Consider the following 21,475-nt stretch of genomic DNA (forward strand, 5'->3'; position numbering starts at 1 on the left):
AGCTGGCACTGATAGGTGGCGATAGCAGGTGAAGCTGGCACTGATAGGTGGCGATAGCAGGTGAAGCTGGCACTGATAGGTGGCGATAGCAGGTGAAGCTGGCACTGATAGGTGGCGATAGCAGGTGAAGCTGGCACTGATAGGTGGCACTGACAGGTGACGCTGGCACTGATAGATGGCACTGACAGGCAGCACTGACAGGTGACGCTGGCACTGACAGGCGGCACTGACAGGTGACGCTGGCACTGACAGATGGCACTGACAGGCGGCACTAACAGGTGGCACTGACACTGACAGGCGGCACTGACAGGTGACACTGGCACTGACAGGCGGCACTGACAGGTGACGCTGGCACTGACAGGCGGCACTTATGGGCATTGGGCACTGATAGGTGGCATTTATAAGCACTGATGGGCAGGTGTAGTGACACGGTCATGCCATGAGGAAAGGCTGCTGCAACGCCCATCTTTGTACTCCTTGCACTCGGCCGCATTAAAAGCGACAGCGGCCATCTTGTTACACCCAGCCCGAACTATATGGGCTGGGTGTAAGAAGATGTCTGCTGCTGGCCTACTGCAGCCAAGTGCAGGATGTACCAAGATGGGCGTCGGGATGTCCAAGCGCTGACGTCAACACGGAGCATCACCTCCGGTGTTCCGTCCGCTGACTTCCAGTTGCTTCGAGTCGCTTTATTCCTCTCCCAGGTATCGGATCTGGCATCGGGAGCATTTGTGCGAGTACAAGTACTCGCACAAATGCTCAGTATCGATCCTGATACCGATACTAGTATCGGGACAACCCTATTATTAGGTATTGTCAGTGTTTCCATATCATGTTTATTCACTGTGTTAGTTTTCAATAGGAGTTCTGTCATTTCTCAGGTTGCCAGTAAAAAAAAAAAAAAAAAAGTGCTCCGCCAGTAAATTTTCCGTGTTTTGTCCGTAAAAAAATGCTGTGGGAGGTTGGCAACCCTGGACTGGGGGAAGGGTCTGCAGGAGCCTATGCATTGCACTGATCATGGTTCCAATGCTCTGCAGAGCTGAATGTAAATAAAATAAATGCACATTTCTTTTTTTTTTTTATTCATCTGGATGCATTTATACATTTTTAACTTTAACCACTTGGCGACCTCATATATACTGCGGCAAGGCGGCTCGGCTGCGCAAACCGACCATCCTGTCCGTGCATGTGCTAATGGGGGGCGCGCGCCACGGGGAGTGCTCCCGACGGTCTGGTTGACTCGATGTCCGCGGGCCACCCGCGATCGCAGTAAAGAGAGGCAGAACGGGGTCCTGCCTATGTAAACAAGGTGGATCCCTGTTTTGACAGGGAAGAACTCAGCGATCTGCTGTTCCTAATGATCTGGAACAGCAATCTCTGTGTTGTCCCAGCAAGCCCATCCTCCACACAGTTAGAACACACCCAGGGAACACAGTTAACCCATTGATCGCCCCCTAGTGTTAACCCCGTCCATGTGTCATTTATACATCGATCAGTGTATTTTTTATTAAGCACTGACCACTGTAATAATGTCACTGGTCCACAAAAAGTCTCTTGGGGTCAGATTTGTCTGCCACAATGTCACAGTGCTGCAAAAAAAAAATAAAATAATAAATAAAATCGCAGACCAACACCATTACTCTAAAGCTATCCCTATTTTGTAGACGCTATAACTTTTGCGCAAACCAGTCAATATAGGCTTACTGCGATTTTTTTTTACAAAAAATATGTAGCAGAATACATATTGGCCTATAATGAAATATATATATATAGCTTTCTTTGGCAATATTTGATCACCTCTGCGGTTTTTTTTGTGCTATAAAAAATTTTTACTTTCTACTATAATGCATATCCGAAAAAAAAAATTTATATATATATATATATATATATATATATATATATATATATATATATATATATATATATATATATATATATATATATATATATATATATAAATTTTTTTTCGGATATGCATTATAGTAGAAAGTAAAATTTTTTTATTTCTTTCAAAATTGTCGGTATTTTTTTTTATAGCACAAAAAAAACCGCAGAGGTGATCAAATATTGCCAAAGAAAGCTATATTTGTGTGGAAAAAAAGGACATTCATTTTGCTTGGGTACAACATCGCACAATTGTCAGTTAAGGCGACACAGTGCCATATCGCAAAAAATGGCCTGGTCAATAAAGGGGTAAATCCTTCCAGGGCTGAAGTGGTTAAAGAGGTTAATTTTTTTTTTTTTAAAGTCAAATACTGTAGCTGCTGACTATTAATAAACATGTACTTACTAGTCCAGGGATCCAGCGCAGTCCTCGTCTGGTCCAGTTCTTCACCGGTCTTTGGGTTCCTTGTGCTGCCATCTTGGATCTGGGAAGCTAGAGGTGACTTACCTGCGGCTTAACAGCCGGCTCCCCACCATGCATGACCGAGTTGCGGTGTGCTTTGTGAATAGACCCAGAACCGCCTGGGACTCATGACATGCCCCAGAAGGGTGAGGCTGTACTTCCACCCAAATAGCCAAGTCACTTCAAACCGAAGTGGGTACCTGCCAGAAATAGATACACGCTCCCTTAAAAAAAAAAAAAAAAAAAAAAAAAAAAATTCCTAAAAAATGTTGAGGGGGGGGGGGATTGTTTAGGAGGAAAAGTGGAAATTCCCTTTTTACACTCGCAAAAGCTTGGGGAAACCTCTCCCATATCCTGTCCCAATGACAGCAGGACAAAATAAGAATGGGGAGGGTTCACTGGGACAGTAAGACAGGCCATACATTATACATTTTTTTTTTTTTTTTTTTTTTTAACCTTCTGGTTGAACCAAAAAAAAAAGTGCAGATTCCCCCATCTACACATTCGGGGGGTGGGGGGGTGGGGGGTGCGACACTACTTGTATGGAGTTTGCATGTCGCCCCCCCCTCCCGTGCCTGTGTGTTTTTCGTTTGAGTACTGTGGCTTCTTCCCACACTCCAAAGACATGCTGGTAGATTAATTGGTCCTGGTCTAAATTGGTCTTGGTATGTGTATGAATGCACCTTAGATTGCAAGCTCCTTAAGGGCAGGTATGTAAAGCACTGCGTAAATTGTTGTTATTCTCTAAATGCCCCTTTAAAGCCTAGTACTAGGTTTTTTTTTGTTTTTTTTACATTCAACCCAGCAGGTTCATAGAAAAAAACCTGACAGCTCAGGTCAGAGACGCTGTACTAACAATTCAATGTTAGTACAGCGATCTCCCCTACTGTGTTCTGACAGGGGGGGTGGCCCCCCTGCCAGAACACTCTGGTGAGCCCTCTCTCTCTGCCATTTGCTGAGAGCGCTGATTGGGAGCCGATCGTCTGCTGGTTTTCCAGCATGCTCGTCCAACAGAAGCCAGCCAATTTCCTTTCGAATTTGGCTGTTAGTGAACGGAACAAATAAAAATGTATCCAAAGTTACGAATTATCCGAAATAACGAATGCCGCATCCGAAACGAATGGAACGTAATGAATTAATAATAAGAACCCCAAATAAATAATAAAAACTTTTTATTATTACCGTATTTATCGGCGTATAACACGCACCCCAATTTAGGAGGGAATTTTAAGGAAAAAAAACTTACATTTAAATGCCCATCATTGCAGCCTTCTCAGTGCAGCCTTGCCCCAGTGCAGCCATGTCAGTGCAGCCTTCCCCAGTGCAGCCTTCCCCAGTGCAGCCTTCCCCAGTGCAGCCTTCCCCAGTGCAGCCTTCCCCAGTGCAGCCTTCCCCAGTGCAGCCTTCCCCAGTGCAGCCTTCCCCAGTGCAGCCTTGCATCCTGTGATCCCTGCCATCCTGTCTTTCAAAATCGCCGACCGCGATTTGAAAATGGCGCCGCTGGCGCCGAAATACACAGAGCCGGCCCTCGGCTCTTCTCGGCGGCTCTCGTTTACTTTCGGCTCCACTCGTAGTCCAGAGCGGAGCTATCCGAACCTAGCCGAGTACACTCGGCTAGGTTCGGGCGGCGCTCGAGTGAAGACGAAAGTGGCCGAGAAGAGCCGGTGGACCGGCACTGTGTATTTCGGCGCCGGCATTTTCAAATCGCGGTCGGCGATTTTGAAAATCTGACAGCTCCGGATCGCAGGGGATCGGCGTATAACACGCGATTTTCCCCTGATTTTAAGGGGGAAAAAAGTGCGTGTTATACGCTGATAAATACGGTAATTATTAATTTGTTCCATTCCATTTGTGTAGATGCGGCATTTGTTATTTCGGATAATTCGTAACTTCGGATAAATTTGTATTTGTTACGTTCACTAACAGCCAAATTCGAAAGGAAATTGCAATACCTATAATTTAATAGTTAGTAATAGTTAAGTTATTATTAGTTAATTATTATTTCAGATTTCCAAATTTACGGATTTACGAATCTACAAACATACGAACTTACGAATGTACGAATATTCGGAAAAATTTGTTAAACGGGTTTTCGTTAATTCGGATATTTCCGTATTAACAAATTTATCGAAATTCGTCAAACAAATTCAGAACGAAAGAAATTGCACGTCTAATACAATTCAATTCAACGCAGGAGAGCCCCTGATCGTGACCGCAGTGGGTCCAATAGAGGCCAGCCTATTGGCTGGCTTCTGTCGGACGAGCATGCTGGAAAACCAGCAGACGATCGGCTCCCAATCAGCGCTCTCAGCCAATGGCAGAGAGAGAGAGAGGGGGCTGACCAGAGTGTTCTGGCAGGGGGGCCACCCCCCCCCCCCCCTGTCAGAACACAGTAGGGGAGATCGCTGTACTAACATTGAATTGTCACTTACAGCCAAATTCGAAAGGAAATTACAATACCTATAATTAAATTAATTACTATTCCAGATTTTCTAATTTTCGGGTTTTCAGTTTTCCAAATGTACGAATGTATGAATTGTGACCATAGAGAATAACCGAAAAACGAAAAAAAAAACAAAAAAACAAAAAACTAACACATTTTTTGCCACTGCACAGGTCTAAATTGTTTTATATTGTAACTGTACTGTTTCCCTTATTTTGTAAAACACTGCACAAACAGCTGGCACTCTATAAATCCTGTATAATAATAATAATAATAATAATAATAATAATATTATAATATTAAAATAATGAATAAAAAACAAAACAAAAAAAAAATGTATTTTAATGATTATTCTGCAAGAGGGTAAAGCCAGTAAACCATTGTAGCGGCCATAACATTCTATATTAGATAGAACACACCAATAGGCTCCATTCATATCTGAGCAAGCGCGTCGGGCCCCTTCGGGGTAAGACTGCGCTATATCAAGATACCTCAACTCAACTTGTAGTTTCACCCAGAAGCGATTCATTGTTTGACGCCAGGATTTCAATTATATTCAATGGTGCCCATTCACAAATGGAGCATGGTGTATTCTGCAGCTCATCGCTCAAAAAAGTAAAATTAGCTTTTTTTTTTTTGGGGGGGGGGGGGGCAGAGTTTCACCTTTTGGCTCCAATAGTGTTCAATGGGAGTGCCTGAAAAATACACAAAAAGCATATTTTCGCTTCTTTTCTTGCTAGTAACTAGATTTCCATTGGCTAAAAATAATTCAACCACTTCCCGCTTGCTGTATAGTAAAATGATGGGGGGGTGGGATGCATTCTCGTTCTGGGATGATGTCATATGACAGGCCTAGGACATGGCGTGACGCGGCTCTTTACCCAGGTGATCGGCTGTGTCCAATCACAGCGGGTCATATGTAAAACAAACTTTTCGACTTTCCTCGGCTCACACTGACAGAGCGTGTGGCTGCATCTCGCAGGGGAGACCTGTCCTGTACAGGTAATCAGGGCACTGATTATCAGTGCAGCCCTAGAAGTGCTGCCCATCAGTGACACCAATCAGTGCCGCCTATCTGTGCCATCTATCAGTGCTGCATATTAGTGCCACCTAATCACTACCATTTAGTGCCACCTCATCAGGTGGAAACCACAAGACCGGTGTCAGGAATGCCGACTATTAATGATAAGTTATAAAACTAGTGTAAGCATACACTACTCAGATACTCACTTCTGACAAGCCACATAGCACCCTCTTTGCCATACGGACACTATCCATGCACCCACGCATTTTCCCATACCATCTGACACTGCAACCTTATGTGCGCGCCACCTCAGCTCCCGTGGTGAGATCCATGCCTCCTGTGCACCTTAAGCCGGTCACCACGTGCCGTATTCACTGCTGCCTTGGTAAGTGTGCTTGGTCCACTATTCATGGTTAAACATTATTTATTTTCATCCTCCTCTACACAGAGTTGATTTACCATATTTATATATTCTATAGGTTATTTATTGCATCCTGATGAGTGAACGTATTCACGAAACGCATCGAGCTATAAGCTACACCCGATGCTCCACTTCATCAATCATGTTTTACCTTACCATATATCATGCGATCATGGATTCAGCGTCGGGTCAGCCACCTGGCACCTGCAGGTTATGCCACTGTGTTATATACAATTGATTTACTCCATTACTACTATGTATTTATTATGACATGTGTTCATTTATATGTAATTTTATTCATCATGTATACATTTTGTGCAATATATTTATATATAAAATTATTCTTCTACCATGTTATGAATTAAAATTTCTTTATTTATACCTCCACATTCCAACTGCTTCATATAAAGTCCCAATTCCCCTTGATATGTATGATTAAAATGTCATGACCGCGCAATTGTCATTCAAAATGTGACAACGCTGAAAGCTAAAAATTGGCCTAGGCAGGAAGGGGGTAATAGCGTCCAGTAGGTTAAAGAAAAAAAGCTCAAGCCTAAAATGCATTTAAAAACATCTGTACACATTATAAAAAAAAAAAACAATAACAAAAAAAAAAAAAAAAAAAAAAAAAAACCCACACAACACACCCAAAGACACGCTAATTAAGTGTAAGACCCCATCTGCACCTAAGCGGTGCAGGAATGCATGTTCCTGTACTTTTTTGGCAGGCCATTCATGTGCAACAAACACCCCAAAGTAGCTCCAGAACCTTTTCAGTCACACAGCGTCGGGTATTTTCTAATACTAAAATTTCTTCCTCAGTTTAGGCCAGTATATATTCTTCTACATTCTTTTGGTATTAAAAAAAAAAAAAAAATGTAAAAAAAAAGAAAAAAAAAAAATATATATATCGCAATAAACGTATATTGATTCGTTTGTGCAAAAGTTATATAGTGTCTACTAAATAGGGGACAGATTTATGGCATTTTTATTATGAATTTTTTTTTTCCACTAGTAATGGTGGTGATCTGCGATTTTTAGCGGGACAGTGCGACATTACGGCGGACAGATCAGACACCTGAAATTTTTGACACTTTTTGGGGAACCAGCGACATTATCACAGTAAACAGTGCTAAAAATATGCACTGTTAATGTACTGACACTGGCAGGGAAGGGGTTAACATTGATTGGCTCCCCCGTTGGCCAGTGGTTGTGCGTGCCTCCGGTGGCGTGCACGCGTCCACAAAATAGAGTTCCCGAGCCAACGTACGATGACGGTGATTTGCAAGAACGAGCCGACCTGCCGCATTACAATGATGGCGATTTGCGGGAACGAGCTGACCTGCCGCAGTACAATGACGGCAGCTGGTCGGCAAGTGGTTAAAGTGATTCTCAAACCTTTAATTTTTTTTAAATAACAAACAAGTAATATTTATCTGATCTGTAATGGTTTTGCACAGAGATCCTCCTCTTCTGGGATCCCCGCCAATGTGCTAGTACCCAACTTAAGCCCTGTACACATGCATACCTCCCAACTGTCCCTGATTTTGAGGGACTGTCCCTGATTTGGAGCAATGTCCCTCTGTCCCTCATTTTGGTCTGATCTATATAGATGTATATAAAACGCACTTTTTATCTATCAAAAAGTGTTTTCTAGCGCTAAACCTTTCATCCGATTTCTAAATGGCTGCATTTGTAAATTCCAAAAGCCAATATAAAGGAATAGTAGTGGTAAAAAAACAGTTGTGGGTTTAACCAATCTTATTTTTTTGTACAATTCTGCTTTAAGGGGGTGTGGCAAGGGGTGTGTCCTATGCCTGCATACTTTTGCTGATAGGTGTCCCTCATTCCCAACTCAGAAAATTGGGAGTTGTGCACATGGGCAGAATGACGGAAGACAGTTACTGGTACAAAAAAATACCAGCTGACATTCTGCCAGTGGACATGTCGGAAAACCAGCAGCCAACGGACTCCCGATCAGCACTCTCAGCCAATGGCAGAGAGCAGTGATCGAGGGTTCTGGCGGGGGACGTCCCCCCACTAGAGCACAGCAGCTCAGCTGGGGAGATTGCTGTACTAACTTTGCATGGTTAGTACAGCGGGCTCCCGACTGGAGCTGTCTTTTTTTTTCTGGGTTGCACGTATTAAAAAAAAAAAAAAAAAAAAAAAAAAAAAAAAAAAAAAAAGGTAGCGTGTGCCAGGCATTAATCATAGTGGATCTTTAATGACATTGTCCTTCTCCCATGCACTTTGCCATTGTTCTCGAAATCTTTCGAGCACACAATCAGCAAAAATCTCTATATACATCACAAGCTAAAACCAATAAAAAAGGTGTAGTGCTAAATCATCACAATTTAAATATAGAAGCTGCAAAAATAAAGAGTGTTTGTACTGGAAAGCACTTCTCAGGAAGCAGCGGCAGAATTAATCCCGGCTGTCATTTCAAGAAAAACACCCAAGCAAAATGTTCACACCCTGCAACTGAAATCCAGTTATTTACAGTACAGGGCTTTGTGTCCGTAGGGGCTCATGCACATTGCAGCTAAAAAAAAAAAATAAATAAAATAAAAAGCTGCTTTTTACAGGCATTTGAGCTTTTATTTCAGTTTTTTTTGTGCCCTTTTGCACATTTTTATTGAGATTCTTCAAGCTCCTTTGTGCACAAGCATTTTCTTTTTTCACAAACCTTCCTAGATAGTATTATCTTAAAGCAGAGTTCTGCCAAAAAAAAAAAAATATAAGTATTAGCAGCTACAAAAAGTGTAGCTGCTGACTTTTAATAATCAGACACTCACCTGTCCTGCGATCCAGCGATGTGGGCGTACGAAGCCCCGCTCCTCTCCACGGCGCCGGCATTCCTACTGTGGGCGCCCAAGCTATGGCTTCACAGCTGAGCATGCGCGAGCCAACGCGGCGTGCTGTGAATGGCCAGGCAATCTTCTGGGATGGGTGACGTGTCCCAGAAGATTGCAGGGGGGGAGGTGAACTTCCTTACGGCGCTGCGGAACCCCCAGGAGCAAGTGGGAGCTGGATGCTTCTGAAAAGAGAGTATTCGCTCCACCCCCCCTCCCCCCCCAAAAAAAAAAAAAAAAAAAATGACATGCCAAATGTGGCATGTCAGGGGGTCACTTAAAGCAGAAGTTCCATTTTTGGGTGGAACTCCGCTTTAACCACTGTATAAACAAAAAGCAAGCACAAACGTCTTTGTGCGTTTTCGAGCTTCTTTGAGCTCTTTGGGGCATTAGGTCCTTTCAAAGAAATAAGTTGGGGGGGGGGGGTTCTTCCTGTAGGAGCATATACCTGAAAACTTCCACAAAAAATCCACTTTGCGCTACAAGTGCACTTTCAAGTGCAGTCGCTGTAGATCTGAGGGGGACATGCAAGGAAAATTAAAAAAAAAAAAAAAAAATTGCATTTTTGGTTGTACATGATTGGATGATAAAATCAGCAGAGCTTCCCCTCAGATCTACAGCGACTGCACTTACAAGAGTGGATTTCCCTTTAGTAAATCAACCCCATTGTGTGCATGGACACATTGGCTAACATGGCTCAAAAGCCTGTAGGAACTGCTTTTTTGAGCTCCTTTGAGCTGCGGTGTGCTTGCTGAACAGAGTACCCGAAACATTGTAGCAACAAAAAAGTAAGAATTATAAAGTAAAAATAAAGTAAAAATAACAATTGTAACAAAAGTAAAAACAACAATTGCACCATTATTGAAAAACATTGTAAATAAAAGTGTTCACACGTTCTAAATAACTTAATTCAGATCTTTTTGTTTTCAAACAAATCCAAAGTTATGTAATTATATATGTTGTCAGGCCACTGAAGCTAAGAGGAGAACAGGTTACTCAGCATATCCTCTTCTGTTATTGGCCTCAAGCTGTCCACAGTAATGAGTCTTTCTACAAGTTACAGAGAGCAGCCATACTGAAGCTGGCCATACAGGGTTTGAACATTCGTACAAAATTCTGAAAAATCATTGGTCGGAATCATTATTAGTGCCATCATTGAGTCAACTAGTTTCATCTCTTAAAATTTTTCATCCAGATCTTCTACTTAAAATGTAGAGGCATAAAGCTGACAATAGAGGAGTCTTTTTTTTTTTTTTTTTTTTTTTTTATTATTCAACCAGCAGGTTGAACGAAAAAAAACAAACTGACCCGATTTCCCATTCACACATTCGCTGTGGATGGGGGAATCCTCCCCACATAGTCTGATAGCGAGGGGGAGACTTCCCTAGAGATGGCCAATGATCGCTAGTGATACTTAAAATTGGAAGCATTGTTTGTCATTTTTGGCCCCTTATAACTGGTTCTAGTGGATTTCAGTTAGATAATACATACATGATCCAAGACTAAAACCTCTTTTTCACAATTCTAATATTGCTGCTGTTCCTATAGGCAAGCATGTGTGTGTGCTTTGACTGACTCCACCATCACCAAACTCACCACTATCAGTTTTAGCTTGAGGATAAAATGGCTCAGGTGGGTGCTAAAATCTGAAGGTGCCCAATGAAGTCTCCCGATCCCGGTCATTTTTCTATCCACATACATTGTACAACTTGGACATGGGATGTGAGGTACATCAGATCTCAAAAGGACCTAAGAAAAGTCCACCATGAAATTTCCTATATACAATACCCCATTATAAGACTAGTACCACCAACTGCTGAAGCCATGCACAACCATAAACCCATCAATGCTCAAAAAATGGACAAGGATCACAAGTGATGCTCAAAATTGGAAGCATTGTTTTTTTTTTTTGCCCCTCCTAAAAGGTTATGGCCGTAAGATTATGCATAAATGATCAAACACCAGAACTTTTGGTGTCTCTTTACTATACTAATCTTGCTGGTGTTCCACAGGTGGGCATGCACATGTCATTCAACAATTCAAGCAAAGAATTATCCCTTCTGCCTTCTTTACTCAGACTCCTCCACCAGCACCACCAGTGGTAACTTAAGGATAAATGGCTTGGGTATCTGCAAGAATATAAAGAAGCCCATTGCAGTTTCTCAGTCTTGATCATTTCAATATCCACATACATTGTACAATTAGGTCATGGCATGGGAAGTGTACCAGACCTCAAAAGGACCTAAAGAAAGGCCTTCATGGAAGTTGTTTTTAGCCAGTAACCTATTATAAGATTGCCACTAGGGTATCAACTTTGTACTAGGCATACTAAAACCTGCCTGTTCACAAGACATTAATGTGTACATGTTAGAGAAATAGAGATCGTTTGGTAATGCATGGTTGACTATCTTGTCCCTTAGGCTGGATTCACACTTATGCATTTTTAGTGCTTTTTGCATATTTGCACTACAGAACGTGTTCCATAGGAAACCATGGTAAATGGACTGAGGTGCAAATCTGTAAAATGCAAAAAGCACTAAAACTGCACAGGTGTGAATCCAGCCTTAGATCTGGTCAATAAGCCGAGAACTTCACTCAACTACAGAGAAATCTGAAAATGGAGCAGTCCTTTAGGCTGGGTTCAACCATGTGCAGCCATGGGGTCCGGGTATGTCTGTTCACTGGTTCAGGTCCAACTTTTTGCCTGAATTCACACCTGAACCAGACACAAACACGCACCGGACCCTTTTTAAATGTTTAATTTTTCAACCGACCAGCAAAGCACCAGTACAGCAGAGATCTGCATTGAGAGCTGGTCTCACTTGCCTGCCATGCGAATTGAATGTGGGGGAAATCCGCATCCAATACGCATATGTGTGAACCCAGCCTTAAAGTGTATGTAAAGGCAAAACTCTTTTTGCGTTCAAGGAGATCTCCCTTCAATTTCCATCCTGGAGCAACAGGAAGTATGAAGATAATTCTCCAATCTGAGGGGATATCCTCTCTTAGCGATTACCAAAACAGCTTACTTACATGTATTACGGGTGTATGCGGCACCTGTGGCTCCCCGGGCTCGGGAAAGTCATGGGGATTTCATGCTACGGGACTTTGAAGCCTCTAGATGTCCATGTACAAGAGGTTTATCTGATAAATGATTCATCCCAAGTGATCAGAAAGGCAGCAGCCTAGGGCAGGCCATAGATAATGCAATTTTATTTCCTGCAAGCACAGGTTGCAGGAAAGAAAATTGCTAGATTCCCCCCCATTAACACAGTCGGTGTTAATGGCAGGATCCCTACTGCGGAGCTATTGTGTTCTCCCAACAGGGGGGTGTGGGGAACCGTCCCTGCTGGGAGAACACAGTGACTATTTCTAGCGGCCATAGCCGATGGCAATAAATGCCATGAAAAAGAAATGTTACATGCTGGTTGTACCTAAGTCGATCCATAAATCGACTTGGGTACAATAAGCCTGCCCATTGAAGGTTGAAGTCTCGGGCAGTCCATGCTGAACCACCGATATTCAAAACCATCTATGGCTGACTTTGGACCATTACCAGGTCTCTACACACCACGCTTTCACCGTAGGTTGACAAGATCAGAAAATCGGATGAAAAATACCACTTTAGAAGCGATCGTCCAATAATCTGATTTTTAATACACAGCTTTCGAGAGATGATCATGACAGTTCACGCGGAATTATCCGAAGGGACAAACACACAAAAATTTAGATACAGTACTAGAACATACAACTTTCATTTATTCATGACAGGAGTAGAGGGATATTGCCACAAGAGGTTAACAAGGTTTGTCATATGGGAAGGGGTTACCATCATCCTGTATTAATATAATGAAGAAGAGGAGGAAAATATGCCAGGGCTACTCCAAAAATGCCCTAAATCACCAGGAAAGGTTTGGCCTATTCCGGTACCCAAATATACGGTAAGACATAGGTAAAAGATACAATTTATTATAATTACAGAAAATACAAATTATGACAAAAACAACTTAATAGTTGTTGCAAGGTAAACAAATGAACAGAGACATTTAATATTGACATTGAAATAAACCCCCACGGATAAGTGGAGGCACTTTGATGTGGAAAAGGACATTGACCTCAACAGTTTCGTGGCCAATGGCGCTTCCTCAGGAGGCGTCCAACCATAATATCTAGAAAACGTAATCAGAATTACAGTAACACTTTAATAAAATATAATCGTATTGCTGAAGGCATAATAGTATTGGAGTATTTAAACAATGTATAGCAGAACTCACCAATAACTACCCGAAAGGGCAACAAACGGCAAATCTGAGACACCCAAAGCGGGTGTTCCCCCTGGGGGCGGGGGGGGTGCTATTGGGACGGACTACGAGTAGACAAAGTTTTAAATTAGTATCATGTATCGAAATTTTTGTGTGTGTATAATTTTATTAAAGTGTTACTGTAATTCTGATTATATGTTTTCTAGATGTTATGGTTGGATGCCTCCTGAGGAAGCGGCATTGGCCGCGCAACTGTTGAGGTCAACGTCCTTTTCCACATCAAGATGTTTACCTTGCAACAACTATTAAGTTGTTTTTGTTGTACTTTGTATTTTCTGTAATTCTAATAAATTGTATCTTTTACCTATGTCTTACCGTATATTTGGGTACCGCAATAGTCCAAACCTTTCCTGGTGATTTAGGGCATTTTTTGGAGTAGCCCTTGCATATTCTCCATTTATTCATGACAGTCTTTGTCCGAAAAAAAAAAAAAAAAAAAAAGGAAGAAAAACGAAGACTATGCATGCTCAGAAACAAAGCAGTACATTACATTACATTGCTTCAAAAGTATTCCGTCATACAAGAATTTACCTCTTAAATTTTCGATATGAGACTACAATTTCTGTACAATCAACTTTAGGTCTACCAAAACTGTAATATGGAGGTCCTACCTAAACTAATCAATTTATATCCAATTATACTGGTTATTGCAATACATACTTCTTGGTTGATCCAAAGGAGATTGTAACGGTTGTGGGGTACTCTAGGATGAATTGCATGTAAATCAATAAAATTTATCCTGACTCTTATCAGTCCAGCACTACCACATGTCCACTAGGTAGACAAGTTGGAAGACCAGGATCTAAGAACTTTGCAGGGGGTCCAGTTCACCAAAATAACCAAAGCCAAGTACAAAATCGCTATATTCTGCAGCTTGTTCTATGATGCTTAACCAGAAAGGGTTAAAAGACATCAACTAATCCAGACTCATTCATTTAATGACAACACTAAACCTCATCTGATAAGAGCCCAGCAGATGAAGGGATTTTCTGTATAATCTGCAGTTTTTATGATCCGTTTCCATTTAACTCCTTCTCTGCCATCATTTGATGAGATTTAAGTGAAAGCAGAAAGTAGACTGACCTTTATTTGTTACATTTACCTCTGAAGCCAAAAATTGAACAAATAAATAATACAAATAAAAATAATAAAAAAAAGAAAGAAAATTGAATATATTGCAGATTACCAGTCCTGGCTGCATTTGTTTTCTTTTTTTTACTTTACTTCCTCCGAGTGTTTCTGACAATAGCAAACTTCCTGTCCTAGGGTGACAGTCAAAGCCTGAGACAAGGGGTGGGCAGAAGGGACAGCAGCCCTGGGCGGTGGTGTGTATTGTTGGGATGGGGGCACTGCAAGTTCCTTCTACTATAAGGCTGACAGCAGTAGTGACAGCAGCCTCACTACTTCTGTCAGCCCAGCTCTGGTAGCAGTAAGGAGAGGAAGAGAGATTCGGGAAGAGGTTGAGGCTGTGCTCTCTACCCCCCCCTCCCCCCATAAGCTTGTACATATTGATGGGGGGGGGGGGGGGGTGCTTGCTCGCTCTACTGCATTAGGGCCACAGAAAGTACAGGACTACAGAAACCTCCCCATCTCTTGTCCTCAATAAAAAAAGAAGAGGGGGGTTCTGTAGTCTTCACAACAGTGTAAGTGATAAGAATACAGGAGAGGCTGAAAGCACAGAACTTTATCGGTGGACAAACATTTCTGGCAGCATCTACAGGTATTTTTGTACGTATCAAACATATATTACAAAGTACTTAGGCTGCTTTTACACTCAAAGCGTTGGCCGTTAGCGGTAAAGTGCTGCTCGTTTTAGCGGCGCTTTACCGCTGTTTAAGCTGCGCTTTTGCGCCACTTTTTTGCTGCTAGCGGGGTGTTTTTCACCCCTTTCGGTGTTGCGGCGCTTCCGAAGCATATTCATTTCAATGGTCAGGGCCCCCAAAAAAAGAAGAAGGGGTTAAAAAGCACCCGTGTAGCAATTTTCAATGGGCAGGGCGTTTTGGGCGCGCTAAATACAGCGCTCCCAAACTGCCCCAAAGATGCTGCTTGCAGGACTTTTCCTAACGTCCCGCAAGCGCCCCGTCCCAGTGTGAAAAGTCACACCGAAATGAATAGGAGGCGGGTTTCAGGCGCTTTACATGCGCCATTTCTAGCGCTAAAATGCCTGAAAAACACCTCAGTGTGAAAGGGGTCTTATAATGGTATATTTAAATATTATATTGAATAGAATACTTAATATTATATAGTTACTATTTTAACAAAAGGGAGCCAATAGAAGAAGTCCTTTGTTTAAGTTTACATACCCTTTAACCACCTGTTGCCCACTAACAGTACATCTACTGCTAGCAGGTGGCACCCCAACGTACCCGTACATTATGGTCTACTTCCCAGTTTAGAGGCGCGCATGCGCACTCCCTTTCAATTGACACAGCACACGTTTGTCAGCAGGTTACAGCCAATCATTTTGACTATATACCTACTGATTGGCTGTGGCCAATCACAGCACAGATCTGTGTGTTTGTAAACACAGGATCTGGCTAATTTTTCCCTGCTCTTCATAACTGAAAGCAAGGAGAGAAGCCCAGCTGTGGGTAGAAGCAGCCCACATGCACTTGCATACACTTCTTAGACACACAGTTAACCCCTTGATTGCACTCCTGATCACCCAGCCAGTGCCATTAATACAGTGTACAGTATTATCACTGTATCAGTGGCAACAGCAACATCAGTTAATTGTCCTTCCCAGCCAGTGTCAGTTAGCACCAGATTGTCCGCCACACTATCACAGTCATAAAATAAGTCGCTGATCACCGACATTAGTGGTATAGGGTTTGCACCAGTAGTGGCTGGTGGTATATTTTTTGGGGGACGGCAAACAATATTAATTGTCTATTGTCACACAACTGGGTGGGCCCAGGGGGCAGTGCTCTGCGTCCGGAGCCCACCCTTCTTTTTTAAGCCAATTAGAGCCTTGGGCTCTAATCACATGCTTCAAAAAAAAAAAAAAAAAACCCATTGGAAGCCATGCGTCTGGTGCCTTGCATGTAGATTAGAGGCCAGGCGCATGGATAAGGGGGGCCACCACTGGTTTGCATGGATAAGTATCTTGATCACAATCAGAACTCTACTAGTGTGCCCAATTGTATAGTGTCCCCAAAAATGCAGTATTAGCAGGATCAACCCCCCCCCCCATCGCTGCCAGCACTTGCGACATGTAGCAGAATACATTCTGGCCTAAATTTATGAACAAATTTGATTTTATTGGACATGTTTTATAACAGAAAAGTAAAAAAATATATATATATATATTTATTTTCAAAATTGTTGGTCCTTTTCCATTTATGTAATAAAAAAAAAACAGATACCTCCAAAAGAAAGCTCTATTTGTGTGAAGAAAAAAAAAAAAAAAAAAAAATCATATGAATTTAATTTGTGTACAGTGTTGCATGATGGTGCAATTACCAGTTAAAGTAGCACAGTGCTGAATAGTGAAAATACCCTGGTCATGAAGGGGGTAAAACTTTCTGGAGGTCAAGTAGTTCAACCAGTCATAAGTGATTTTTCAGTTACTGGCAACTCCCAGCGAAGCATTTAAATTTCCCCAACATTATGAAGACAGCCTTCCTCCCAGTATCTGCAGAGGTCATTAATTCCCAATTCCCTTATCAGATGAATGGCCCATCAATCAATGTATAAGTAGCCTTGGGGCCCATTCACACCATATGTATTGAGCTGTGCTGGGAAGTGGGGAAGCCTTCAGTCCCAATGCATAGACAAGGCAACTTGCCCTATGTCCCATTAGTTTACACCACCTCCTTGCCTTGGGGTGCACTAAACAAGTAGGACATGCTGCATTTTTTCACAGAACAGTGTGTTGCATCACATTGCACTGTGTTGCATAAAAGGTGAAATAAAAGTAAGTTTCCTTGTAAAAAAAAAAAAAAAAAAAAAAAAAAAAAAAAAAAAAAAGAGAAATAAAAGTAAGTTGATGATCTTTCCATAAAGTTACATATGGTTATACGGTGGCAGGTCGTCACATTCCCGCAAATCGCCGTAGGTGTATGTCAACTCCTTCAAGGAGCCGTAGCAGGCGCGCCCTATACACGCAGGGACCAGATGCATATGGCCGCAGGCCTCCCGCAATTGTGGGAATGAGAGCCAGAACAGGGATCTGTCAATGTAAACAGACAGATCCCCGTTCTGGCAGGGAAGTTAGAGACAGATCTGCTGTTCTTAGTAATTAGAAACAGCGATCTCTCTCCTCCACTAGTCAGCCCAGCCCCAATACAGTTAGAAACACTCCCAGGGAACACACTTAACCCCTTGATCGCCCCCTAGTGTTAACCCCTTCCCTGCCAGTGACATTTATACAGTAATCAGTGGCTATTTGGTCCCAAAAAAAGTGTCAAAAGTGTCCAATGTGTCCGCCACAAAGTCGCAGTCCCGCTAAAAATCACAGATCACCGCCATTACTAGTAAAAAAAGAAAAAAAAATGCCATAAATCTATCCCCTATTTTGTAGACGCTATAACTTTTGCGCAAACAAATCAATGTAGGCTTATTGTGATTTTTTTTTTTTTTAACCAAAAATATGTAGAAGAATACATAACGGCATAAACCGATGAAGAAATTTGTTTTTAAAAAAAAAAAAAGATTGGGGGATATTTAATATAGCAAAGAAAAAAAAAAGTTGTTTTTTTTTCAAAATTGTCGCTCTTTTTTTATTTATAGCGCAAAAAATAAAAACTACCAAAAGAAAGCTCTATTTGTGGAAAAAAAAAAAAAGGATGTCAATTTTGTTTGGGTACAATGTCGCACGACCGCGCAATTGTCAGTTAAAGCGACGCAGTGCCGTATCGCAAAAAATGGCCTGGTCATTAAGGGAGAAAATCTTCCGGTCTGTAAGTGGTTAAAGGGCCGGAAGGAGCCGGTGCCAAGGGGTTAAAGCCATTCTAAAGACATTTTTTCTTAAATTTTTATTAACAAGCATGGTATAATTACCTACTCTATGTTAAAGGTTTTGCGCAAAGCAGCCCTGATCCTCCTCTTCTCAGGTCCCACACAGGTGCTTCCTGGCTCCTCCACCCTGCCACGTGCCCCCACAGCAAACTACCTGCTCTGGGGGTACTTGTGCGTGCTCGCTCCTGAGCCAGCTCAGTGTGTACAGTGACACACAGAGCACAGCTCGCCCCCCCCCCCCACTCTCTATCCTCACTGGTTGTGTCCAATGAGCAGATCGAGAGCTGCTGCTCTTGTTCACATTGCTGGATCGAGATTGAGCTCAGGTAAGAATTTAGGGTGGGCAGCATGCAGAAGGGTTTTTTTTTTACCTTAATTCTTAGAATGACACCATCCACTGTTCTACTGATACACTATAAGGAGTGTGTATGCAATAGATATATATCCCTCCGTGTTCACGCGCAGAAGTGAACGCATACGTAAGTCACGCCCGCATATGTAAAAAGGTGTTGAAACCACACATGTGAGGTATCCCCACAATTGTTAGAGCGAGAGAAATAATTCTTGCACCTGACCTCCTCTGTAACGCTAAACTGGTAACCTGTAAAACATTTTTAAAGCGTTGCCTATGGAGATTTTTATTATAGTTTATCGCCATTCCACGAGCATGCAAAATTTTAAAGCATGACATGTTAGGTATCCATTTACTTGGCGTAACATCTTTCGCATTATACAAAACAATTGGGCTAACTTTACTGTTTTGTTTTTTTCAATTCATTAAAGTGTATTTTTTCCAAAAAAATTGACGTTTGAAAAACCACTGCGCAAATACAGTGTGAGGGTCTCTGCAAAAAAAAAATATATATTATATATATATATATATATATATATATATTTTCATAATAATATTATTATATATATATATATATATATATATATATATATATATATATATATATATATATATATATATATATATATATATATATATATATATTTTTGAGCTTGGGGTGCACACTGTAATGCAATAGGCTGCGGACACCTATGAATGTCATCATGCTGACCAATGAGAAGCACATCTTCTGTATGTGAAGCGTTCCTCATTGGTCAGATCGGTCATTTGGTCACATTGACCAATGAGCGCTTGCTGTCGTGAGCATTATGATGCGTACTCACTCCAGGGCACCATAGCTGCTATGTAGAGTAGGGTCTAGAGGGGTGAGCAGGATATTTTTCATTTTTCGCTCACTTAGCATGTGAGAGGTAGCGGGATGGATGCCCGCATTCTCCAGTTGTTTTAAAACAGTAATAAAAAGGCAATTGTACAAATCAAAATCTGTTGAGAGTTGCAGGATTAAAAAGAATACTTAACAAAGTTGGTTAAGGTAAATTGTTCAGCGCAGTCACATGACTGTAGTGGCCAATGAGAAGTGCATCTGAGGCTTCTTCTTCCAGTAAGGTATCCTAGAAGAAAGAAGTGCTCCCCATAGGTCAGACTGACCAATGAGATCTTGCCATTGCTAGCATTATTATGAATACTCACTCTGGGGCTGTGTATGGTGTATGGACACCAGCAGCATGGGGCATCATGGCCACTATGTGCAGTTGGGTGGCCAGAATATCTGGAGTTATGCCGCGTACACACGTTCGGACTTTTCGGCTACAGAAGACCGACAGCCCGTCCGACAGACTTTCGATGGACTTTTGGCGGACTTGCGGCGGATTTTCTAATGAACGGACTTAACTACATACGATCACACAAAAGTCCGATAAGGAAGTTGATAGCCAGTATCCAATAGCTGCCCCAGCGTCAGTTTTTGTCCGTCGGACTAGCATACAGATGAGCGGATTTCTGGGTCCGGTGGAGTTACGATGTAAAGATTTGAAGTAAGTTCCAAATCTAAAGTCCTACAGATTTGCGACTGGAAAAGTCCGCTAAAGGTCCGGTGGAGCCCACACACGATCGGATTGTCTGCCGGATTTGGTCCGTCGGCGTCTGTCGGACCAGTCGGGTCAAAAAGTCTGACCGTGTGTATGCGGCATAAGTTCACCTTTTCATTTTTTCTTGAAAAGGTGAACTTAACCTTTAAAGTGGTTGTAAAGCCTCAAATGCATTAAAGGTGAAAAACCTATGCTGCAGCTCCCCCCAGACCCCCTTAATTTTATCTGAGCCCAATCCAATCCAGCGATGTGCACGAGCCGCTGTCTCTCTCCTCGTTGAACAGATTGATAGCAGCGGAAGCCATTGGCTCCCACTGCTGTCAATCAAATCCAGTGACTAGGGAGGCCGAGTCCCACTGTCCATGGCAACGAACGCGGTAGCGGCACTCTGGAGCGAGCCCACATGGGTGGCTTTCCCTGGGGGGGCACCCAATAAAGAGGAGCAGCCTGGAGCGCCGGAGGGACACTCCAGAAGTGGAGGATCGGGGCTGCTCTGTGCAAAACGATTAGTATAGGCATGTTTGTTATTTTTATAACAAAAAAAAAAAAAAACAAAACACACACACACACACACACACACACACACACACACACACATCACGAGGGTTTACAACCCCTTTAGATGAAAAATACAAAGTTCCTTAGCAGGTTAAAACCATAACCATTTTTTTTCCAGTGGTGCATTTACCAGTTTATGTGGGAGTTGAGCATATATGCATGATCAGAATGTGTGAAAGGTCTTACTATCCATACATAAAGTGCAAGCTTGGATCATCCAAGTATGGCATGTACTGTAATTGTTACAGACACTAGAGGGAGGAGATTTGGAAGAAGACAACTCCAGTGCTGACTTTTCTCTAGGTGGAACTATAGCGGGAGTATTTCAGATTATTCCAGCTGATTTCCCAATTACTCCACCCTGAGATCCATCAGCCAAGCATGTCTACTGATAACAAAGTATGGTGGACGGTTTGAAAAGTTAACCCGCCAGAGAACTATATACAGGTAGATATCCCACTACAAGTCCTTCCAGTAACCAAGGATCCCATTCCCAAGCTTAGCTTCCATAAACCAAACTCCAAAGCTCTCCTCCTATTGATTTGGGATCACGGTAAGGTAGAGACAGTAGAATATTTTGGGTACAGTAGACCCTTCCGCAAGAACTC

General features: G+C 42.2%; 1 protein-coding gene across 2 annotated transcripts in view; it reads right to left on the bottom strand.

Annotated features, from left to right (window-relative positions):
• SYTL4 (synaptotagmin like 4) overlaps nucleotides 1-21,475 on the bottom strand; it is a 169,290-nt gene that overhangs the window by 94,219 nt on the left and 53,596 nt on the right. The gene's annotated exons all lie outside the window — the stretch shown is intronic.

The sequence above is a fragment of the Aquarana catesbeiana genome, linkage group LG09 (genome assembly GCF_042186555.1).
Source record: "Aquarana catesbeiana isolate 2022-GZ linkage group LG09, ASM4218655v1, whole genome shotgun sequence".
NCBI lineage: Eukaryota > Metazoa > Chordata > Amphibia > Anura > Ranidae > Aquarana > Aquarana catesbeiana.